Source organism: Podarcis bocagei, assembly GCF_964188305.1.
Source record: "Podarcis bocagei genome assembly, chromosome: 7".
NCBI lineage: Eukaryota > Metazoa > Chordata > Lepidosauria > Squamata > Lacertidae > Podarcis > Podarcis bocagei.
The window spans coordinates 45,271,145-45,297,698 of NC_138132.1; the positions used below are offsets into that span (position 1 = coordinate 45,271,145).

Sequence of the window (26,554 nt, forward strand, 5' to 3'; positions counted from 1 at the left end):
TTACACCTTTGGTGGACCTGCCCAAGATTGAAGGCCTACTGGGAAATGATCTACAATGAGTTAAAAAAGGTGTTTAAATACACCTTCCCTAAGAAACCAGAGGCCTTCCTTCTGGGCATTGTCGGCCAGAAGGTGTTAAAGAAGGACAGAACCTTTTTTATGTATGCTACAACAGCAGCAAGAATTCTTATTGCTAAGCATTGGAAGACTCAAGATTTGCCCACACTGGAGGACTGGCAGACGCAATTGATGAACTACATGGAATTAGCCGAGATGACTGCAAGGATCCGAGACCTGGGAGAAGAAGCGATGGAGGAGGATTGGAAAAAATTTAAGGACTATTTGCAAAAGTATTATAAATTATATGAATCTTAAGATGTCGCATGATTCGGAATGTCAGCCCCAGCAATATAAGCAGATTATTTATGAAAGTTGAATTATCTATGGAAGAATCAAAGTTTAAATGGGTAAAAAAGAAACATTGTAAGATTTTTAAAACAATTGGAATATAAGAGATTTAAACTTGAATAGTAATTGAAAATACAAAAAACACATGAAACAAGGTTATAACTTGCTGATAACTTTATTGTCAAGAATGCATTATGGGGAGACGCGGGGAAGTTCGATAGAAATTTGAAATAAGTTGATGAAATGGTCTGGTTTTATTGTTCTTGTTTCTTCTTTTTTCTTTTCTTTTTTTATTTGCCTTTTCGTGTGTTTTTTTTTTTGTTTACTTTTTGTTATTGTTATATCTGTAATGTGGAAAAAGACGCAATAAAAATTATTATAAAAAAAAAAAACAAATGTTCTCCCACTTTAGGTTTCAGGTCAAAATGCATGGCTGGGCAGGACTGGGCAAGAGAGGGAAGTTTCACAAAACCATATACAGTCATACCTCGGGATGAATACGCTTCAGTTTTAATATTTTCGGTTTGCGCTCCACGGCAGCCCGGAAGTAATGGAGCGTGTTACTTCCGGGTTTCGCCACTTGCGCATGTGCAGATGCTCAAAATGATGTCATGCGAGGAAGCAGCAAAACACGACCCGCGCACGCACAGTCACATCTTACATTCACTTCAGGATGCGAACGGGGCTCTGGAACGGATCCCGTTTGCATCCAGAGGTACCACTGTACAATTCTCACATATTTTCCAAAGCTGTTGCCTGTGTGGTCCTGGCATGTGCATCATAACGAAGGGAAATAAAGGGTGGGCAGGAACAGAAAATAAAGCCCAGCTGACCTCTTCTGGAATGCCCTGGCTTTGGAATGCTAATTATAAATAGGAATTCCAGTTACATATGTTAAGAAGTACATTCATGTGTTTGAAGGGCACATATTGTTGATTAAAATATTTTATTTTGACATAGAAAGCCGTCAGAACCTAAAGGGGGGGGGGGAATGGAAGAACTTATGAAAAGTATAATGGCGGGACCTATAGTGCTTGATGACCTAATTTTATTACCAGGAAGGTTTACCACAAAAGTGTTGTATTAATATTTAATGGCTATTACAGTCCAGGCTTTCCATTATTTATGAGTTCTATCATATTTACCTCTGAAGTACACAGTAAAAGTAATATGATTCTTTGGAAAGGTTGGCTCATGTGTTCACTGTAAAAACAGACCTGACCATAGAATCTTCAAGGTGTCATTAAAAATTTGAGCAGAATATGAAGCAAATTCAGAAATTCCACCCCTGGCAAAACATGCAAGGAATTATGAAAAAATCCATACCAGGGCATGGCCAACCACTTCCAGGCTCCAACCACGATCCTGTTTGGAGGGGTGGAAACCCATTGCTTATAATAGCTTGCAATTTGAAGACATTTCAAGGTGTGTATTGGGATCAATGGTACAAAGAGTGTGGCAAGGAGGCATTTTTGGAAAAAAATAACCTACTTTGCAAAATTAACCTCAAAGACTGCTTGACCCTCTGCTCAATCTCTGGGGTCTTTGGAGGAGTCACTTTTAGTGTTCCCCCATGACTCAGATTCACAGCTTGTATACACCAGGAGCCATGAATTCAGTATTGTGAGCCGAATTTTATGGAACTTCCTTCCAGCCCCACTCCTTGTTGAACTCCTTGCACATACTGAAATTAACCGGGGGTAGGATTCCCGCAAGCCTTTTAGCTGAATTACGATTTTATAGTTTTAAGTGATTTTTATTTTCATTATATTGAATTTCATGTAACCACTTAGAGATGATTGAAATTCATGGGTATAGCCATTGTCTAAATGTGGCCCTCAGAAGTTTGCCTAGAACAGAATGTGGCCTTCAGGTTGAAATAGGAGGTTCAGCCCATGGGATCTCCAATTAAATGCTCACTGGTAGCAGGACTGAGAAGGGCCATGGTCCAAGATTTTCGATAACTTCTGCCAGTCAGAGCAAACAGTTATGGGAAATATGGACCAATGAACTGAGCCAGTACATAGGAACATGGAGACATTACAGCCTTTGGTATCCCCCCCCCCCAATGTATATTTTAAGCATATATTCAATTGTATCCTGAAATAGAGATGTGTTTTATTACCTTTTCCCCTGCATAATGTGAATCCAATATATTCAATGATTGCTATTAACCTGCAGTAAACAGAAACTTTATTTGACTCAATTAATTTGGTAAACAATATTGTTTTCTCTCAATGTTTCATCTCTTTAATATGCTAGCAATAAAAAAAACCATAGGGTGCATTCATTTACAAATTATGCCTTAGACTATATAACTGTCTATGAACTCTAAATTGTTGACATACTCCCTTCACCTTGGTTGCCTTCCGTAGTCAATTTCCTGATTGTAAAACAGGTAATCCTTTTTTACATAGTGATTACTCCCTCCCTCTAATTAATTATCAACATAATCTGTTTTAATGACAGCTAATATTTACAGCAGGGTTTACAAAGTAAATCACTCTATTTACAGTTTTTTGTTCTGCTGATATCTATATTTAACAAATGAATTGTATAAATCATACATTTGCAGAGAACTTGGAAAGACCAAGGCAGTTGGAATTAAAAATAATATTTTATGTACACCAGATCTTTCAAATTCTAAATGACGCATTTGAAATGTGAATTCACATTTTGAATAGTTGTTCTCTCATTCCTATATGCTCCTAGGTGTGAGGTGATGTATTGTTTCAGCTGTGTAATGGTCGTGAAAAGACCTGCTCCATCTAGCCATTGGCCCATCTACTCCAGATGGTGAGCCACTGCCAGTCAGTATAGCCAACACTGTGTTAGATAGACCAATGCTTAGACTTGGTGTAAGGCACACTCCCAAGTTCCCATGTCTCTGCTCCTGGGGCAGCCATGGTAGAATTCCAGAAGGAACTGAGCTCAAATAATTTCAGCCAGCATAAAAACCACAGCTTCCTTGTCATCTTCAGTCTGCTTCCATCTTCACTTTCAGTCTATCTTCTTTTCAGCTCTGTGGTTATTTATATATATATATATATACATATATATATATATATATATATATACACACATACATATATTGATTTTAACATATAAATTATAAAATGTACCACAAAACTTATCACGTATACAATCTTTTTAGACTTCCATCAGCACCTCTGATGATCTACTGTTTTAACTACTTCTTATGCATTTCTTAACTTTATATTGCCTTTACATCTCTTAACAAATCATCCTTCCCCTTCTCCATTTTTGCAATACTTCCAATAATACTCCTCACAAAACTTATTGCAAACCTACAAACGTCATCTGATCTTCACAAATGCTTTTCAAATAGTCCGTAAATTTACTCCAGTCTTCCGTGAATTTCTGGTCCTGCCGGTTTCGAATCCTTCCTGTTAGTTTATCTAGTTCTGCATAGTCCATTAACTTCATCTTCCATTCTTCAATCGTCGGTAATTCTTCTTGCTTCCATTTTTGGGCCAGAAATATTCTTGCTGCTGTTATTTCATATAAAAAGAGCTTATATTCCTTTCTATTTATATCACTCCCAACAATGCCCAGTAAAAATGCTTCTGGTTTCTTTATAAATGTATATTTCAGCTCTGTGGTTTCGATTCACATACTATTTCTTGCTCCCCACAGCCTACATTTGTTGTTTCTTCTTTATTTGAGTTTCTCCTCCTCCTATCGCCCTATCCATAGATTCTCATTGCCTATCGCTTTCATAATCTTGTAAAATGTATTGTGCTTCTTGGCTTTCTTCTACAATTTTCAATCCAGGCTGCTGCTGTTCATGACAGCCTCCATTGCCTCCTGTCCACCCTTCTGCTGGATGCAGGTAACCAAGAAAGCTCGTAAGTCACAATAAATTTGCAAGCATGGGTGATCCATGCTGAGCCTCCTTAAGACTTATTCTCCCCTCACAAGCATGGACCAACTCTTAATCAGTCAACCTCCTGGCTCCCAGGTTCTCATCCTCTTCATTGCTGTCTGAAGAGGAGCCCTGTCTGAAGGGCTCTTCTCCACTAGATATCAAGATAGCTGCCTTCACAAAGTTAACATAGAGCAACTTCTCACCCTTTTCTGCTTTTCAGTATCTCTTATTTGTTTTAGTTCCATCTTGCTCAAAGACCCTTTTCACTTTGACACTATGCCACTCAGCCTCTTCAGCAGACGTGCGGGAACCCTTCTCAACTCAAGAGCCATATTCCTTTCTATATTTCATTGGCCACTTGTGGGTGGGGCAATAGAAGTGACTCGAACCTTTGTATGTACCAGAGGGTACAATCCAGTCATACAAAAGCCAGAGGTTTCTACATGTACTTCTCTCCACCCAGGCAAGCAAAAGGCATCATTACAGTTAATCATTTTCTCCCTTTCCATTCACTTTGCAAAGGAATGGCGAGTTCAGACTCAGTTGCAACGTCTGCACCAGGCAGCCATTCTCTTACTGCCACCCTCCGGACTTCCTTTGGAATTAGCAAGGGAGGGGTGTATAGGACAAATGTAAGTAGGTAAGTAAATTCAGTTTCTCATTTTTTCCATGGTGAGTTCAGTTCTCCATGCTTCCACGTCAATTTTCATTTTTTAAAAGTCCTCATGAAAATTCACCAGCAATTTAGTGTGAATTTCTCCTAACTGTGATGTATTTGTGTATGTTATCTTCAGTAATACATGTATTTTTATGCACACTTTACCATAGTATATGCATTTTCTTTAACCCATTACTTGGCCGAGGAACTTCATTGTAGAATTCATAAAGGTGCAGATTTCAAAAGACACCTGCTTTTTTATTCCAATATTGTTTCAGAAAGTGTGTATTAGATAAGTTCACATTTAAATAAGAACTGAACCAAATTTGTCTCCCATCCCTAGAAGTGGCACACAGAGAAGGGTCTCAGATGATGATCTCGGGTCCAGAGCAGATTCATATAGAGAAGGATGGTCCTTTATGTATAGCAGTAATATTACACTGGCTATTATCAGCAAAATCCATCCACCAGGCATCTAATAATTTATGTTTGTCAATTAATTCAGGTGTCATATTAGTCTTTAAAGTTGACCTTACCTTTAAAGTAGAACAAGCCATTGCTAATGTCGCTCTGGCAATGCCTCCCCTTAGTTCAGCTTTCTGTAGTTGGCCATAGTCTCGTTGCCATATGACTAGATCGAGTTATTGAACGTAAAAGCCAGAGAGCATTTCACTATACACGAATGGAAGGGAGACCATGCTGGGACAGTCACCTTCAACGCTCTGCATTCAGTCTAAATTTACAGTAATAGACTCAAACTCCACGAAGGCTTGCTGTGTTTGTTTGCAAACTACTATGCAGTACTTACAAGTCTGTGGTTTTATTGACATATTCCTTTCCTTTCCTGTGGTTTTTAATTGAAACCCCCACTGCTCAGCCTAGCTCCTCGAAGTTAGGGAACAGAAGTATTCCATTTACCTTAGCATTAAGATAATATGAACATGTATAGTAAAGTTTGGCTGCTTGGTTTTCAAATACATCGTCCAATTTAGAGGAATAGTGAAAATACATGGTCCAATTTAGAAGGTTTTTTTTGTTATTTGAGATTCGCTTAAAGAGCTGAGTGTTGGGTACAAGCAAAATGTTGCATATAATTAAGTGAACAATAAGGATAACGGTGAGGGCCAGACTAACCATTATGCTAAGTAAGCTATAATGTTGGGTCCCAGCTAGTTTAAGTCATGGCAAAGTTCTTCTGCAGCTTCTGGCTTATGTGCCTCTGGGGCTGCATTCCTTAGCATAGTTATATGGAAATAAGACCAACTGTGGGACTTACAGAACTTCACATGGCACCTCATTGTCATTTATGTAAATTAAAACCCTATACCCTGGATGGGGAACCTGTGGCCCTCAAGATGTAGCTAGGCTACAACTGCTATAATTCTTGGTCATTGGTTATGCTAGCTGGGGCTGTTGGGCTTTGGAGTTCAACAACATCTAGAGGGCCACAGGTTCCCCACTGCTTCCCTAAACAATCCTGGGCCCCAAGGACTGCTTGTTACATATCACAAGCTCTGATCTTCTATTTGACATAATTCTGTTCTAAGTACATACTATCAGTAATACTGAACATAATTCATACCTTTAGGCTTGTGTATATTCTGAATATGCAGCAAAACCGAGGTACCTGTTTTAATGTGAAGGGGGCATCCCCATGCTCTTAAGTCACTCTTTATCACTTTAAGATTACAGGATCAATGCTGACTATGGCTTTGCAAGCAAACTCCATTAGTATTCTTTTAATCATGTAAAACAAGACAGTCAGCACATCATTTTAAAAATTCTATTCCATGTCTACACAATAGCAATTTGCAATGGTGCTTAATTATATAAAAACTTGATACCCTCCCTGCATAAATGCCATTGAAAATGTCATGTTCATTCCTAAAAGTCTTAAAAAGTAATTTGCATGTCTTTATTACAAACATTTTTGCATTCTGAGAAAGCACTGGATCTTTGTGTTAGCCTTGTAGAGAAATCCAAATGATCTATGATCTATGCATTTATGATAATAAGGGCTTCAAAGTTTAGTTGATTGATCCACTAAAAAGGCATCTCTGACAGCCGATCTTTATTTTTATTTTTAACTGTTTATTATTCTAATACAAAAAAAAATACAAAATTGGAGCTTGCAGACACCATCTTAGAAATCCAAGTCCTCTTCTAGAGCTCAGCATGTACGTGCAAGTACAGAAGTGTGTAGAAGGATGGGGTGGCATTGTGGCTAATATTTCTGGGCAACCCTCTCCCCCTCTGACCATGTGTGTTTAGTGTTTAGTGCAAAGGTCTGAGTTCCCATTTGCAAAGTGTCTTGAAAGCATGTTTAGTCAAACCAGTTCAAAAACAAAAACAACCTCCCCAAGCCTGCAGCCCTTCAAGTTAAATGGGCTGCAGGGTTGGGGGTAGAGTGGTAGGCTGACCTCTACACCACAGGTTCTCACAATTTTTACACCCAGGGTTAGCTTGAAATGGCTGAAAATTATAAGATCCACCAGCCACAATGCTGGTATAAGACACAGTTGCAAAATGGTGGCTAAGGGAAGCAGAGTTTGGCATAATCACCTGGCCCACATCACATTCTACTCATATCTAATCCAACTTCAGAAATTGCTACATTATTTGCCATAGCATTTTCCTTGTGGCAATAAGTTCTATACTATTGCATGCCACCCTAATTTCTGAGTGGTGACAGGTTCCAGGAGTTCCAGGCGTTTACCCAGGATTTGGTTTCCTCAGAATGAGGGATGGTGGAGGTTGTGGTGTCTTTATGATATATGGTTTATTTACACATATGTACAACCCGAGACTGCCATGGAGGACCTCAAAGCATCAATACCCCAAAAGCTTTTGCTTCTTCCATAGTCACAGTCTTGGAATCAAGCATGGCTCTCACTCTCTTCTGCTTGATTCTAGCCCAGCTCACACAACTTTGGCTATTGTCCTTCTCACTACCAGTCAGGTATGGGAAGGGCGGGGACCCACCTCCATTGGTTCTTCTCTCTGCCACATTAGCCAAGTGTTGTTGATTTTTCAAAATGGAACCTGTTGCGACATGTCCATACATTGTCTAAAAACAAATTAAATTTCCCTCTGAGGTATTGTTTTATTCTCTAGATGGGAGAGTCTTGAACGATTTAAACATTCTAGGAATTTAGATCTAGCTAAGCTTTCTTTTTTACCATCCAGGTCAAAAGACAGGTGACTCTATGTCATGATGATTGAGATTATATATATATATATGTGTGTGTGTGTGTGTGTGTGTGTGTGTGTGTGTGTGTCAGGGGTTCAGGGACAGAGGCACAGGTGAGGGGGGAGACGGAGAGTGATGGGGAAGAATCCCAGGACTGTGAGGAAGAGGAGGACAATGACTTGAGGTCTTCCATGAGTCTCTCAAGTGAATCGGAGGATTCCCAGAAGGGGGCGCCCCTAGTCAGGCCAAGGGGGTTCACAGGGGGGACATGCCAGGGGCAGGGAAGCAGCAGGGAAACCCCGAGTGGGAGTGGGAGATCGGGGCCGGCTTCCCAGCAGGAACGAAGTGAAGAGAGTGGAGTTCCCAGTGTGACACACGGAGCAGAGCAGGAAGGAGACAGGGGAAGGAGATCGGGGCAGAACGTCCTGCCGGAAGAGGCGGAGAGTAGTACAGGGAGTAGTGTAAGTGTCAAGAGGAAGGTCAGGGGTAGCGAACGCGCGCCAAGTTCAAATGTGGAGGCGCGCGGAAATGGAGAGAGCCCGGAGGAGGAGCCTGGCCCCAAAGCACGAAGGAGGGGGGGACAGGCATCTGAGGAATCCGCTTCAGGAGAGAGCAGGAGGGAAGGGACCCAGGGGGGCAGAAAGACCCTGCGGAAAAGGAAAGACAGGAAGAGGTGGACTAGCACAAGCCTCTTAAGCTGGTGTAGGGGCGGGACCGATTCAGGGGGGACTTAAAACGTCTAGGCTAAGAGACGCGGGGCTGCGCGCCTCGGTTGTGAAAGCAATAATGAACTGCAATAAACATCCTTGTATATCAGAAGAACCTGGCGTTGGTCTTTTGTGAGCTGAGACCTGAGGCAGCCCTGACAATATGGTATGAAAATGAATGAGCACATGAAGACACTGTCACTTGAACCATAGCTGAATTGGAAATTTAAGAATCAAGTAGCTAAGAATAACACTGTTCCATTTTCAATGTACTAAAAGCTTTTTACTCAGTGGGAAACTAAGTTATTAGAAAGGGCAGTCTGGAAATGTACTGCTAGGAGATTTGGGAGTAGTAGTCCTTGAAGTGAAGATTTAGTATTGTAGATTTTACAATTTATCCATTTGGGGGGGGGGACGACTGTGTGATATGTTGGTCACATGGGTAATAAACTTCAAATAGGCTGAAGTGAAGTTAAATGCGTCTCAGTATCTTTTCTTAATTATCTGTGGAACAGAAGAAAAGAAATTAATGCAAACGCATAAGCTCATTTTAGAATAAAAAAAGGGAAATACATTTTTATTTTGATAATTCTGAGTAAATCCCTTTTTGGCAAAAAAAAAAATGGTTGGACGATCAGAGAAAATGTAATGTCTATAGATTACTGACAATGTTTTATTTTATCATTTCAAATTTTTAATTATAAAAGTGGGTAAAACTGAAAACTGGAAGACCACAGCTGATATTAAAGATGGTCTGCTGCAATGGTTACTTTTTCAGTGTCAGCAGAAGCTGGCATGGGAGGGGTCAGACCTACTGGAAAGGATAATCCACTAGACATTTTTCAAGACTATTTCATGCTCTTGTACTTTTTAACCTTGGAACTCCTTTGTACACGGGTGGTAGAAATGAACAATAGTTTGTCATGTATGTGTGATGGCTCTGTGATTTAGCAGACAGGTTCTATGCTCAAATCCAAAGATGGTCCTAACCTCTTATTTCCCTCTCTCCAGCAACTATTTTTGATACACTAACCAAAGAGATCTACATCTATTTGTAGAGTCAAAGCTGTCTTCGAATAAACATTTAGGGCACTCTCTACAAAAATTACCTTTGTGTACAGAGAAGAAAAATAGTGTTTTCAGCAATTCAGCCCCAAATCAGATAAATGTAAGGGAAGAAAGGAAATAAGACAAAGGCAGACTTTAGTCTCAATGCTGTGGTTAGGGGATGGTGGAGAATTTCACAATAATCAACTTGGTACTGAGCTCTGCATGAGTTCCTTTACTGATCCATTTCCATGATAGTGCCAGTGATCTTGAATGAAACTGACACCCCCCCACCACCAAAAAACTGACAAAATTAACAACACAGTTTTTGAAGCCAGGAAATTCTTAATAATGACACAGGTGGTGCTGTGGGTTAAACCACAGAGCCTAGGACTTGCCGATCAGAAGGTTGGCTGTTCGAATCCCTGCGACGGGGTGAGCTCACATTGCTCGGTCCCTGCTCCTGCCAACCTAGCAGTTCGAAAGTACCTCAAAGTGCAAGTAGATAAATAGGTACCACTCCGGCAGAAAGGTAAACAGCGTTTCCATGTGCTGCTCTGGTTCACCAGAAGCAGCTTAGTCATGTTGGCCACATGACCCAGAAGCTGTATACCGGCTCCCTCGGCCAATAAAGCGAGATGAGCGCCGCAACCCCAGAGTCGGTCATGACTGGACCTAATGGTCAGGGGTCCCTTTACCTTTACCTTTACTCTTATTTGTCGACATTGCTTTGGAATTGCCCAGGGTCAGCCGACCCATGAGACAAGGTGAGGTGACTGCCTCAGGCAGCAGGATCCACAGGAGCAGCGGATCCCCATGTAAATCTTCATCCCCACCTTGTTCCTGATGTAGATCTTCACTCACTCCTTCTTCCCTGGTCAAGAGGCAGACACCATTTTGTCATTCACCTTAGATGCCAAAATGTCTTGGGCCAGCCCAAGAATTACTGTCAGATCAGATGTGCTGAAATCTGTATTCAGTTGAACTTTGTTTTATTGAGAAGATGATGGTACCTATACAGCTCTCCATTACATGATTATGGGTGGGTGGGTGATAATATCTTGATAAATACATAAGCAGACACATATTTTGTAACACATATTTTGACATACAAATGATGAAACAAATAATTTATTGATTTTATTTCTCTGTTGTGTTTTCAATCATCTTTCTATTATAGCATTTAATTCATGCAGTAATGGCTAAATTGAAGGGTTTTCCCCCTCCCTAACACAAAGTATATAAAGCACTATCTACAAACACTTTTAACAATGGTATCCATTTGTGTTGTGTCTTTCTCAAGTCTCTCCGCCATAACTCAAAATATTGATCAGTTTTTGAAATAATGATGTTCTCTGCATTTTGCACCAATTTCAACTTTTATTCTGCATGTAGCTTTTGTCTGCTTTTCAAGAAAAAAGAGAAGGATGGGTGAGGGAGAGGATTGAATTTGTTGTTGTGTTACAATAGCTGTTTCACATCGGGGATGTATTGATGATGATTGTGTCATTCACACAGAAACAATGACTTAAGATACTTTGTTTTGTTTCCTGCTCTAAGTAAATAAGGTGATAGACTTGTAGTAATGATATCTGTCATGTAAGATGTTGTCATGCCACCATCAGGAGAATGAACAAGTATGACAATATTTTATCAAATCACCATACCCGACTACAAATGTAATGAAATGCGAACCATGACAGACTGAGTTTGAGTAATGATAATATGATCAAAGGGTGAATGGGTACAGAAGAGCAGACCATGCCCCTAGCTAGGTATGGCAGAGAAATTCAGTTTAGCTCACATTTAAAGGTAAACTCACCTAATTCACACTTTCCAAAAACAGTTTGCAAACCAGAAGATGAGCACCCTTCAAAATTCACACTTCTCTGAATTTTGCAATATCCCAAATACTGAACCAAAGCAGGCTATTCCATGTAATTCGTTCCACGTAATTCTCAGTCTTGATGTACTTCTACCAGGTTGAATTTACACTGATGCAGGAATATTCATTTCTGAGAAAACAGCAAAGAATCCCTATTGGCCCAGCTCTGTAAAACCACCTTGTGCAGCCTGAAAAGGTCTCTGGGATCTGTGCCATTGTATTTTGCAAAAGGGAGTACTCTGTCATTTATAGTGCCTGTTCATGTGTAAGCAAGCTGAACATATTCTCATACAGACACCAAATTAATATAATGTCCTTTGAAAGTTCTCCACTGCAATCTGTCTATCAAGTTGCCACATCTTTAGCTAATTATTAACATCACCTCTCTAGATAATCCTCCCCAGGAAAAGAAAGTGCCACAACATAATCTTGTCAGAGGATAATCTCACCACAGGATCATCTTGTTGAAAGATAATTGCATTATGAGGTAAAACTCCTTTCACAGGGGCCTAGAAAAAAGTTCTTTCTCTAAAGGAATTTTTACTATGATCCTAAGTTCATAAAGAAGCAGATTTAGAAGCTGCTAACTTTAGTAGCCACGCAAACAGCACCCTGTGACATTTGAACCCAGTTCTTTAAAGAATCTTGTGAAAATTACCACTGTACTATTGAACTAAACTTTTAAATAATTAAATGAGGAACATTTAATGTCCATTCATTTTGGTCTGTGTATGGGAACGACCAGAATCCCTATACCACTTTTTTTTTTAAAAAAAAAAGCTTTCATACAGGTATTTATCCTAATATTTTATTTACCTAATATTAATATTCAGAGAGAAGGACCATGGACCCATTGTTAATCAAATATAAATTAATGTGGTAGAATATTTAATTATCTATCCTACACCTTACAACTAATAATTATGTAAATGTCTTACATTTAATCTTGGTCTCAGGAAATTAAATTAATGGCCTTCAACAAATGAACATTTTGTATGCATTGCATGACATTTTATCTAAATTTTAACAGCATGGCATTAGTTTCAGATAATAACGTGATTACACAAGTTAAAATGTAAATGTATACAACACTTTGCTCTGTAATTTGAAATGGAACATGTAAGATATACTAACATAGAGGGAACATCTAGCATAAATTGGGATTAGAAGTATAGCATTCATATTCTGCTTATTCAGAGAATAGCAAGAAAAGAAATTAACATTTTATATAAAATACGTGCCTCATGCACACATCTGTCTATTACCAGTCCATGTCACTTCCGATGTTTTCATTCATAATTTCATTTTCCTCCCACAGCTGCATTACCAAACAAAACAAATCCTCTCCAGATATGCATGTAAATGTATACTTTATGTACATGTAAATCAGTTTTTTCTCAAAATAATAATAATAAATTGTTTAGTTATTTATTTATTCTTTCATTATCCAACCTTACCTAGAGACTCTGAAGACTGAGATGAAAACTTGATCCACACAGCAATATATGCAAAATAATAATTAAAAGGAAGATTCCATTTGTTCATAGTCCCTTACAAGAGAGACATTTAACTTAATATTAATCAAATAAAGCATTAGCCTGTGGAGTACAGCTGTTAAAGAACTCAAAACATCAACCACCCCAAACAAGAACAAGATCCTATAGCCCAGTTTGGATATATAGTCCCTGGATCTCCATGCTGAAAGAATTTTCTCAGTTTTTCATAAATAAATATGACATTGATTACTCCTTAAATAATAAGCCAACTTTCCCATGGCAACGAATTTCCCAACTTTTTCATATCAATCAATTATAGAGGGCTGCTTTCAGGAGCAGGTGTCAGGAACAGGTCAGCAATAAATCACACAAAGTGAAGTTAGTTCTTTATTAGAAGAAAGAAGGCTGCTCAGTAGTGGCAGGCCTAATGAGCACAGCGTCTTTTCCCAGTAGATTTTGCCCCTATCAGGCAGTTGGGAGACTGAAGTTTCCCACCTTCCCACAGCTGCCTAAGCCTCCCCCTAAGCCTTCTACAGCCACCTTTACAATGCCTAGCAATGCATTGCAACTTTCGGAAAAGTGTGGAAATGGAAATGGATGGCTAAGTTCCAGCTCACCTATGAAGTATGCATCATGTCACTTCATATAGGAAATCACAAATATTGAATCTCTCAAGTACCCGCAGTACCAAATACATCTAGATAATGTGTTGCTGCTTCTTTTTCTTAGAAATATCCGTAAGGGAAGGAGGAAATCAATACAGATTGTTACTATTAATGCTTGGTGCTTTATTATTAATTTTGTGTGTGTTGGAAGCCGCCCAGAGTGGCTGGGGCAACTCAGTCAGATGGGTGGGTTATAAGGAGGAGGAGGAGGAGGAGGAGGAGGAGGAGGAGGAGGAGGAGAAGAAGAAGAAGAAGAAGAAGAAGAAGAAGAAGAAGAAGAAGAAGAAGAAGAAGAAATGACTGGATTATAATTTTATTGGTTATGTTACTTTTCTAAAAATGCATACTGCCTTACAAATAAGGTTGTTTATAAAAAAATCATTCAACTCCGTGTATTTTTTTAAAAAAACAATATATTTTATTAAACAATTTTAACAGAACAAATTATCAATTAAAATAACCAATTACATTCCCCCCTTTTTATTCCCCCCCCATCCCTCCCTCTCCCAGCCACTAAGGACTTCCCTCAGCTCCCCTCTCTGATTTGTTTGCACATATTATTCTCTGCATGTTAAAAATTGTACATATCATTGCCTGCCAAGGAGTAAAAATCATTTTGTTGTTGTTTTTTAGATGGTTTGTAAAAAGTTCTCATTCTTCCTTGAAGTCACGATTGTCAACTTTGCCAACTCTGCCAACTCAGTTTTTCTTGCCGTTGTTCTTTCGTTGGGGTTTCTTCATTGTTCAATCGAACTCTGCGTAAAATTAACCTGATGTAGTTTACAATATTAAAAACAACAAAGATTAAAGTAACACAAACAATATGAGAGGGAAGGCTGCATCTCAGTGGTAGGACATCTGGTCCCAGATTCAATCCCTGGCATCTCCAGTTAGGGCTGAGAGTGACTTCTGTCTGAAATCCTGGAAAACCACTGCCAGTCAGCATAGACACCACCCTCATATAGCCATATAAATAAACAATAGCATAGCAAAGCATAGCATAGCATAGCATAGCATAGCATAGCATAGCATAGCATAGCATAACATAACATAACATAACATAACATAGCATAGCATAGCATAGCATAGCATAGCATAGCATAGCATAGCATAACATAACATAACATAACATAACATAACATAACATAACATAACATAACATAACATAACATAACATAACATGTGCCATGTTAAGGCAGAAATTGCTCCAAAGAAATGAACCAGAGTTTGGAATAATCATGGAACCTTGCAAGGCAGGCATGGACCATTTACAAGGCAAAGGGAAACATGCTTAATATTATACTAGTAAAAGTTTGAGACCAGGACTTCATATTGAGCCTAGAAACAGATAATCAATGGAGCTGGATGAAGACTGGAGTAATATACTCTATCTGCCCAGTGCTAATTAAATATCAGGCCACTGTATCTCTAACCAGCTGAAGTTTCTAAATGGAGACTGTTGTAATCATCTATCATAGATAACTCAAGGCATTTTGCACACATGATTCCTAGAAGGTCTTCCATTCAGGCACAGACGACTTAGCTTCATCTTAGGTTGCATCTTCAGACCATAATGTTTGCCTTGACCAAGCCTGAATCTAAGAACACAGATCTTTCAAATCAAGCAAGGGTGGAAAACATGTTGCTCCACAAATGCTGGTGGACAACATCTCCCATCAGTACTGACCATTAGCTATTCTGGCAGCATCTGATGGTCCAACAACATCTGGAGGGCCACAGATTTCCCATCCCAGACTCAACTGATCAGTCTTCCTTTGACTGATGAAAGAGAGCATAGGCCATTGTGCATATTTCCTTTGTGGTTCTGTCAGCGGAATGACACTCATGTTCAAATACAAAACCTAATGTTTTGCATAGCACAGTGTTTCATTTAATTAGAAATACATGAAAACTGTTTTGATGCAGAGTTCCCTTGAAACACAGGTGGATTGGTGTATGGGAAATTATGTTTCTGAAAAAGACTAAACAACTCTCACTAAATCTGCACTAGGTTATCCCATCCCTAATTATATCCCACTGTGAGTGCCTTTGTCAACAACACCAACAAAAGGTAATAGTTTCCCACTTTAAAAGCAATCTCTAGACAGATAAACTGTCGAGGAATAAATCGCTTTTGTCAGTTAGCGTATGGAGTTTTCACAACAATCTGACTTGTGTGACACTATTCTATCAGTAGGACTTGCCAGAACAAAAGACCTAGAAAGGGGATTTGCAAAGGAAAATATTTATAATAACTCGGACTGGTGCCATTCTCCTCCTAGAAAAGTGTGCTTGTAGGCGGATGTGAAATCAAAGTACAAGGGGCTGATGGAAAGGTCATTTTACCTCTAGCCTTTCCAAAGAAATAGTTTGTTACTCCATCTCTGGTGACTGAAGCTCTCTAGGCAATTCACCTATGATGAAACTGTGAAATTATGGAGAGACATTTGAAAATTTCATCTCAGTCTGGGCTTTAGAAGAAAGAGAAAGTATAAATAGAAACAGAAATGGTCCTGCATGTATTAATATAATCATGATTGAATTGATATCATGCCTTTCCTCCAAGAAGCTGATGGTGATGTATATGGTGCTCATCATTTTACCCTGCCTTGTGAGGTAGGTTAGGCTGAGAAGTTGACTGGCTTAGTGAGGATATGAGCAATTATCTCTCAGGTCCTAGTCTGATACGCTAACCACTACACCACACTGGCTCCAAATAACCACCGGAGGAATATTTTTGGTGAAGGGCAGTACAGAAATCTCTTAAACAAAATAAATTAATAAATTTCAAGTTTGGCCAAAACTCTAATAGTGATGCCTTTTTTTTTTTGGTCAGTTTTGAATTCAGTATCAACTTGCAATGATTTAGGAAGGAAAATTATTTCTGATCATATGTTCGTGCGCTTTGTTTAACTCAGAAAGTTATATTTTCTTCACTGCCCTAACTTTGTAACTTTACTGTGAATTCAACAACCAACAACAACCTCTGTTTCTTTTCTTTCTTGAGATTTTTGCTGAGAGATCCTCAATGTGGGAGCTGATTTTTTTTTTTTTTGCTGAGAATTCCCAGTGTAGCACTATATTCATAACATGTTTCATCTCTCTCCCTCTGTCTCTCTTCCTCTCTCTCTCCCTCTCTCATCTATCTATCATCTATCTATCTATCTATCTATCTATCTATCTATCTATCATCTATCTATCTAATCTATCTTCATAGAATCACAGTTGGAAGAGATCTCAAGGGTCTTTTAGTCCAACCTCCTGCAATGTAAGAATCGTTCACTCAATGTTGGGCCATAACCCATTGAGGCATCTGAATATAGACTGCATTTTAATCAAGGCTTATATTGGCTTATATCTTGATCAGGTTCCTAAAATTCTAAAAATGAGCTTAAAGATTTTCAAATGTTTCATGCCAGGCAAGAAGACTAGCTGGCAGAAAGAGAGCCCTCCTAGACAAGGGGCCCCTTGATTTATAGCAGAAAACAATTCTCAAAGTCGTAAAAGCTGGAATTACAGGCTGAAGACCAAGGTTACACAGACCCTACATAATTAGGAATGGGTAAATAGTAAAATAAAACCGTTAAACTTGAGCCACAGGACAAAAGGCCAAGAGCACATGGAAACAAAGCAACTGGCTGGAGAAGGGGGGGGGGGTTGTAAACAGGGGAAGAGGTTTTTTTCCTATTTTATTTTGAGGCTGTAAACTGTTCCTTCCTTTTTACTTTGAGGAAGTTTATCCTTCTAAAAAGCTATCTATGATAATGTATGAAATATGCTGGCTTAAATGTAATTATGCAAAGGATCTAGAAAGAAAGAAATGTTAAATTCTTATTTCATAGAGTCATATTGCTGTAGGAGACCAGGGGGGCAGATGAGCCTAGCCCCCTGCCAGACAGGAGACGCCAATCGAGCACTCATGACAAATGGGTGTCAGGCCTTTGTTTAAAGACCTCCAAAAGGAGATATTTCATTGATGATGCATGAGAATATGAACCCAAGGTCTCTGACATCTGTTCAAGATAAAAATTTAAAATTATTAACCATCTGTTTTGGAGGGCAAGGAAGGCAAGAGGTGAGCTGGTAATTAAGATTCCTTGTTGAGACACATGTAAGATATATTACTACTTATTTGTCATTTATAGATGTAACAATATATAGCTCTTTGTGTTCCATATAAGGACAGGAGGATATGGGTGTATCTTTTAAGATTGGTTATAGCAAACAACCAATAGAAATTTCAACCAGGCTGATTGAACAGAGGCAGCCACAGGAGGAGCAAAGGGGGCTGGATTATGGGAATATAAGTGCTGGCCATAATGGCAGGAGGCCAGGCCAGAGCTTGGTAACCATATACCACTGTGCCTCTCATTTATTTGTCTGACAAATAAATTATTATTTTAATTTCTCTGTTGCTGCGTTGAATATTTCATTCCAGCTAAGCGTTAACCACAAGCAGGGTGCTACATTTTATGGTGCCGTGACTCGGATAAGTGGTCTGCTGGAACGCAGCCCCTTCGCCTTACTGAGCAGGGTACAAGAGAGAGGACCTCTCACTGCCTACCCAGCGCGCACTGGAAAAAATTTTTCCAGGGGAACGCAGCAGTCTCGTCTGTCTGATACCCTGCCCACTGACGGCGACGGACCGGGGGGGACCAGAGAAATAAACAGGCAACCAGCTAAGGGTAAGTGCACTAAGGGGTTTTGGCCCTCCAATTAATTGGGAGGAAGAGAAGTCCTGATCAAACTTCTGCGTCTCAGTAAAGGGGAACTGAGTACGCTAGGTGGCTGGGTACATCAGATGGTGATCTGGTGTAGGGAAAAGGGAAGATTGGGAGGTAGAGTATGGTTGAAGTATCTAGCGCATTGCATGTGTGAGAAAGTACAATGTGTAGCTGACCTAAGTGTGGAGTGAGTACTACTTCGTTTCCCAGTAAGGTGTGTGTGTGAGTGACTGAGTGGATACTTCACAAGGCCATACAATGGGAGTTGGGGGTTCAAAGGGGAAAAATACACCTCTTGAATGTATGTTAAATAATTTTAAGAAAGCCTTCTCAGGGGCATATGGAGTCAAAATGACGCCAGAACGCTTGAGAACGTTATGTGAACTAGAGTGGCCAAAAGAAAATACTGAATGGCCATTTCAGGGAACCTTTGATATAAATTTAGTAAGCAAACTTTGGTCTAACATCGCCAAAGAAACTGGAGGGTGCCCAGAACAATTTTCATATATAGATTCTTGGCTGAGCACATTAAATAAAAATCCTCCATGGATAAGGGAATGCAAAGTCCAATGATGCAAATTATTGGCTGTAAAAGCCAAAGCTAGGAAAGGAATCTTGCCAAATAAACTCAAACCCATTTTTGAGGGACCAGAGGAAGAGGTGCTTCCACCTCCACCCTATGCTCCACATCGAAGGGAGCCTAATTCAAACCCTCCACCAGTTGTAACCCCAAGGCAAGAAAGTGGAATGAATAATGGGGCTGGAATCACAGAACTTGATTCCTTGATAGATTATGATAAATATCTTCAGGAGGCATTGGAGGCCTATAATAAAGCCCAAGCAGAAGTGGTTATTCCACCTGTGAGTCCCAGTAGAACTCCATCTACAGTCTCTTTTAGTGGAACAACTAATTGCCTACCCCAAACTCCTGTACATCCAAGTCCTAGAGAATTATTACAGAAGTTACAGGGAGACCTTGATCGGTCAGCAAGCAATACAGCCAGGCGTATAGAGCTGCTAAAAGAACGCCTTGGGACAAATACCATCCCCTATGATTTGAGGCCCCTAGAGCAAAGCGAAGAGAAAGGTCACGTAGTAGCCCCTCTTAGAAGAGTATTTGATGCACTTGAGGAGCCTGTGCTGGTTAATGGGCAACCTGGACCACGGCCACCTCGAACTTCGACCCTGCAATATATTCCATTCACGACTACAGGTCTGATGAATTGGAAAACACCCCATCTTTCGCAGAAAAACCTCAGGCTATGATGGACTTGGTGACCTCAATAGTAAATACTCATAGTCCTACTTGGACAGATTGTCGCCAGCTCCTGAATACTCTCTTCACCACTGAGGAAAGGAGAGACATAATTGAAAAGGCACAGATATATTTGCGTGAGCAGGCCAGAGTGGGAAATATTTATAATATTGACCGTCATCTCCAGGACAACTTTCCCTTGGAAGATCCTAATTGGGATCCAAACAATGCAATTCACCTGGCCAGGCTTACCACCTACCGCCAGACGCTTGTGCAAGGTATCTGCAGGGCATGCCAGAAGCCCACTAATATGTCTAAAGTCTCAGGAGGGTAGACGTGTTACCCATAACACTGTTTCGTGTTCGGTGCACACCCACAAAAAGACTTAAGTTGTCACCTTTTGAGCTCCTGTATGGGAGGCCGCCCTCCTTTGTTCAGGATAGTCCAACTGACCTCAAACAAATAGGAGACCATGTGACACAGGGACAAGTGCAATCTCTCTCCCGTGTTTTTGTCTCTCTCCCGTGTTTGTTTGTTTTTTTTATCTTAACAGGTGGGCCCTCGAGCGCACGCCGTGCAGCATTGCCAAGCCGATTCATCAGCTCCAGGCTGGCATAGCATATGGGTGAAAGAGTGGAAACGTGATCCACTTGCACCTAAGTGGCGTGGACCTTACACCGTCTTGCTCTCTACTCCAACAGCGGTGAAGGTAGCTGAGGTGACCCCCTGGATTCATCACTCCCGTTTGAAGAAGTCCGAAGGCAGTTGGACGTGCAAAGGTGACCCCTCTAATCCTTTAAAACTGACTCTCTCCAAAAACCCCTGTATCTAGCCCTACCGGGAACGGGCTAGGTCACGGGCAACATTAGACGACCGGCCTGCTGCAGCCACAACCTGGAAGCTGGCTGACCTGCGCACGCCTGAAGCTTGAGGAGCGTCTGAACCAGCGACTGTGAGCGGGAAGATTCTCTTATACAATTAATTGACTGCCCCCCCTTGTGGGACAATTATCAGAGATATTACACATTGGGGATCCTTGGGATATATGTTTTGGTCTTGGTGGTTCCCCATTTCTGTCACTGGGGGAATTATATTGGGACTAATAGTTTTATGCTATCACAATAAGGTAATCTTTTGTGGAAGGAATGCATATGCTAGACATCAACATGATTTTATTATTAATCCTGATCCCTTGGGAAGGGGAAGGGTCCTTGAATCTGACCAAATTTGCTAAATACGGATTCCGCCATGACCACAATATGTGGGTAGGCTTAGCTGAGATGGTAGCCAATGTTGCAAATAGGACCAATTGCCTTGTTTGCTCTCTTGGGCCAGATGATTCAGAGGGAGGTATGCCCTTATTACCAATACCATTAAATGTCATTGGTATGGTAAGCGAAATGCCACACCAAACAGAAATACAGAATTTCCCCGGGTGGAACTCAACTAAACCATTACGAGTTATACCTGTACAAGGGGAATTCTGTGTACATAAATCATCAGATGCAGCTGATTCTCCCATGGTAGGCTCTTCTCATTGTCACTATACTTGGGATTATATTAAGAATAGTTAAACCTGGGCACACGGTACTACCTATCGAACTCGGAATACCTTGCCCTGTGCACCTCCTTTTATTCATGCATGGAAAGTGGTATGGAACATAACTGTGACAGAAAAAGGCAATCTAACATACTGCACTGTGAACTCTCTACCTCTTTTGATATTTCGCCTTCTGTACTCCACGTACCAAAAACCTCAGACCCGATGGTTGTGGTGGATATGTGGAGAATGGGCATACAAGAAACTCCCTTCCAAATGGAGTGGGACTTGTTTCCTGGGATGGGTATTACCACCAATGTGAATTATGCCCACTAGTTCAGCTAAGCAAACACGAAGAAACACTGATATTTCTCATATAGCAGGAGGAAGTACCCAAAGTTGGAGCGGTACTGATGATTGGCCACCAGAGCGCATTATAGCCTATTATGATCCTGCCTCCTGGAATCCTGGTGAGCTCATACAAGGGGCACGGGATCCTATTTATAATCTAAACAGAATAATTCGATTGCAAGCAGTAGTGGAACTTGTAACCAATGCAACGGCCCAGAGTTTGAGACTTATTGCACAACAGCTGGATGAAAGTAGAGCCGCCATTTTGCAGCTGAAAATGGGAATGGATTATGTACTTGCCAAGCAGGGAGGCCTATGTGGAGTCTTGAACTTGACAGGGAATGCCTGTTGCTTTAACATTTCTGATAATGGTGAGGCAATCCGTGTGTTGGCCACAAAGATGGAGAATATAGCACATGTCCCAGTACAAACATGGGAAGGATGGGATATGGGATGGCTCACCAATTGGTTACCTAATGTCACAGGACTCAAAGGGATATTATTGTCTTGCTTGTTTTTCTTGACAGTAGTGGTAATGGTTTTATGTATGATGCCATGTATCATTTCATGTTTTAGAAGTACAATTAGCAAGATGATTTCGAATGAAACTCTACCTCATATCATGGCCCTATACAGAGCTTTACCTCAGGAATATGATGAAGATCAAGCTATCAAGGACACTTGGTAGCAAGGTCCTTGAGCTTGAAAGGGGGGAATGAGGCATCTGAATATAGACTGCATTTTAATCAAGGCTTATATTGGCTTATATCTTGATCAGGTTCCTAAAATTCTAAAAATGAGCTTAAAGATTTTCAAATGTTTCATGCCAGGCAAGAAGACTAGCTGGCAGAAAGAGAGCCCTCCTAGACAAGGGGCCCCTTGATTTATAGCAGAAAACAATTCTCAAAGTCGTAAAAGCTGGAATTACAGGCTGAAGACCAAGGTTACACAGACCCTACATAATTAGGAATGGGTAAATAGTAAAATAAAACCGTTAAACTTGAGCCACAGGACAAAAGGCCAAGAGCACATGGAAACAAAGCAACTGGCTGGAGAAGGGGGGGGAGTGTAAACAGGGGAAGAGGCTTTTTTCCTATTTTATTTTGAGGCTGTAAACTGTTCCTTCCTTTTTACTTTGAGGAAGTTTATCCTTCTAAAAAGCTATCTATGATAATGTATGAAATATGCTGGCTTAAATGTAATTATGCAAAGGATCTAGAAAGAAAGAAATGTTAAATTCTTATTTCATAGAGTCATATTGCTGTAGGAGACCAGGGGGGCAGATGAGCCTAGCCCCCTGCCAGACAGGAGACGCCAATCGAGCACTCATGACAAATGGGTGTCAGGCCTTTGTTTAAAGACCTCCAAAAGGAGATATTTCATTGATGATGCATGAGAATATGAACCCAAGGTCTCTGACATCTGTTCAAGATAAAAATTTAAAATTATTAACCATCTGTTTTGGAGGGCAAGGAAGGCAAGAGGTGAGCTGGTAATTAAGATTCCTTGTTGAGACACATGTAAGATATATTACTACTTATTTGTCATTTATAGATGTAACAATATATAGCTCTTTGTGTTCCATATAAGGACAGGAGGATATGGGTGTATCTTTTAAGATTGGTTATAGCAAACAACCAATAGAAATTTCAACCAGGCTGATTGAACAGAGGCAGCCACAGGAGGAGCAAAGGGGGCTGGATTAAGGGAATATAAGTGCTGGCCATAATGGCAGGAGGCCAGGCCAGAGCTTGGTAACCATATACCACTGTGCCTCTCATTTATTTGTCTGACAAATAAATTATTATTTTAATTTCTCTGTTGCTGCGTTGAATATTTCATTCCAGCTAAGCGTTAACCACAAGCAGGGTGCTACACCATAACCCTGAGATTAAGAGTCTCATGCTCTACTGCCTAAGCTATCCCTCAGGTCATATGCCTTTTAATATTGTAAAATAAGAAGAGAAGTACAATTGTTCTTCAACAAATAGCAGGAGATATTTTTAATTCAAGGAGAGAATAATTTAAAAGGACTATCTATCAATCATTCACATAATTAGAGCAAAAATATCTTATTTTCCTTATTGCATATGCAAAGCATGTCATGTAGTAGTTGCAAGTTTGAGTTTTTAAGTCTATCAAAGTAAAGTGGAAAAATAATTACTCTGATTGGAAAGGCCCCCACACATCATACAATACAATACAAATACATTTATTGTCATTACAAGTTAAGACATTTCAAATCTGTGGGATAAATTTAAAAGGGACAGGAGTGAGGCTGTCGAGGGTCATAGGGCACTTGACTGTTCTGCTTCACCCTGTCTATTCCCTAGAGGGATGATTCATTAAGAACTCTTTTAGGAGAGATGGAGATTAAAAAGGAAGCCACTGGGGCAGTAACGTCCTTGTTCCTGTCCATTAGGAGGAACCTCATTTGGCTCTTGGAGCCATGGGTCACAGGTCCAGCATCTTGCTTAGCATCTGTTTGTGGAGTGTGCTGTGCAAAGGGCAGTCCAAAAGAATATGGTCCAGTGAATCTGGCACTCCCTGTTTGCAGGCAGACAGGTGGGCTTGATAAGGAATTTGCAAGTATCTACCTGTAGTCACTGTGGAGGGGAAAGCATTTAGTCTTGCAAGCATAAAAGCTCTTCACTGGGAAGGAAGTAGTAGGTTCCTTAGTTAGGTCCACACACATATATGTGCATCTGTATCTGTATATAGGTGTATGAGCTATTTGTCCAGCATCACAGCCTGCATGACCAAGTTTACTTCCAGCTTAGCTAACTATGCTGTAGAACTGCCTAAGGGTTGCTGGCATCTCATTCCTCAATACAAACCAATAGCAGACAACCATGATCAGAGTTCCTAAGAGCTTTGGGTCCCTAGCCCTTATCAAAACTTTTTCACTTTCTTGAAGAAATCTTAGAAGTTTTGTCCCCCGCCCCATCCACCATTCCCTCCAATATTGCTTTAGGTGAAATGTGGTAGCTGTTCAGCTTAAAAATAAGAATGAGATAATAGCTTAGACTCATTTATAACACAGAGCCTGCACTTGAGGAAGAAGGAGCTTCACTTATGTTCCATGCTTTTCCCATCCCATTGGCAAGAAGCAAAGTCGAGGCTAAACTTTCAGCTCCTGAGCTATTTGTGCAATATTTGCAAGAGACATTTGGTCACAGTAGGGATCAAGAGAATTATATCTGCAGCGAAGCTCTGTGTGTAACTAGGATGAAATATTGATGAGATCTGAAGTGGCAAAGATGATATTTCTTTTGTAAATTTAGCAGTTTTATTGAATTGCTAATAAAATACCGACCTAGGAGAAAAGGACAGTAGGAATTCTCCACAGGATGCCACATTTCTATAATTAAACACAAATAAATTGCACAAAATTATTATGGAAGAAGCAGCAGTTGAAGATACGGGAATGACATTTAGTGAGTACAATGGGGGCATTATATAGGCAGGAGCTCAATGATGTGAAGCAGTCTGTAGACTTCAATAGAGCAGATGGCGGGCCTGATCAGAGTCCTCCCCATCCCACATTATGCAGTAAGCAACTCTTTTGTTGCTTAACAGCATCCTTTCCAGACCAGTCCTGCACAACTTGTGATCAGAGGCTATGGCTGATGCCCATTGGAACTCATATGGTGGAAAGTAGGGAGACCAGCAGCATGTGGAGCCTGAGCAAATGACAGGAAAAGCCAACCTCAGATGGGTTATAAATAAGCAGGAAGGCAAGGGGTGGGGGCATTGGCTGAGGAGAGAGAGAGACTGTTGAGGCAGTGTTCCATTTGACCTAATGAACCAGCCTCCACTGGCAATCAGTGCTAGTTCCAGGTAAAATTCCTGTCTCCACTAACCCAACCAGTGTACCATTTGTGGCATTCCAACCAGAAATTTCCCTTTCCTATGCATTGATTCTGCTAAAGATTCCCCCTGATATTTGTTTCATCAGGAGACATTGGTTGTGCAAAAGTTCCCACAGTGAGGGAGCTTCAGTCTCTGTTATGACTGAGTCTACTACCACTACATGTCTCTTCCTTCTTTGGAGGATGACAGGAATATTTCTGTTCCCTGTAAAGCAGCATGACTTTCTCAGTATACCAGGGCCAATGAAAACCATAGATAGTGCCAAATACTGTCTGTTGATGTGGCCAACATTTTGTCAATCATCTTTGATTCCTCTGAGAATCCTAATCAGAAAGGAAGTTTGGGAGTATATTTGGCAGATATTGTTCTGTTTAGACACATAAGCACACTGCCATCTAATCTATAGTTATCATGGGAGTCCTAATCTAAGAATAGCTATCACAAGAGTGCCATTGTATTTTAGCACAAAAGCAGTGTACTGCAAGCTGATAGGAACATACAGGGTGCTCCCATGAGTCTATTATACTCAAAGAAATAGAAACGACTGACGATCCCTAGGCCTCAAGTGGCATTTTGTGAGGAAAAAGACAAACGCCATGCATCCAGTTCCATCCAGACACATGGTTTGAAATAAAATATAGGGAAAGGCCATAACTCAGTGGTAGAGCATCTACTTTTCATGGGAATGTGAATTTTCATTGGTTGTGTAGTCTGACTTAACCAGCCAAGCTGCTGGTTGAATTTTTGGCAGGGTAAACTAAGGTTAAGGATCACCCTGTAATGTACATCTTCCATGGCTGCACTGAACCGCAACACCCTCTCCCCTTCCAGTTGACGGTAAGCAGTCTTTCCCAAAACAATTTGCA

General features: G+C 40.4%; 1 long non-coding RNA gene across 1 annotated transcript; it reads right to left on the reverse strand.

The window, feature by feature from the left end:
• Positions 1–19,718: 19,718 nt before the first annotated feature.
• Positions 19,719–22,607, reverse strand: LOC308592396. Its single transcript, XR_014010495.1, has 2 exons — positions 20,006–22,607; positions 19,719–19,962 (listed from the first exon to the last, which is right to left on the reverse strand). It is a non-coding gene; the product is annotated as an uncharacterized lncRNA (long non-coding RNA).
• Positions 22,608–26,554: the final 3,947 nt, after the last annotated feature.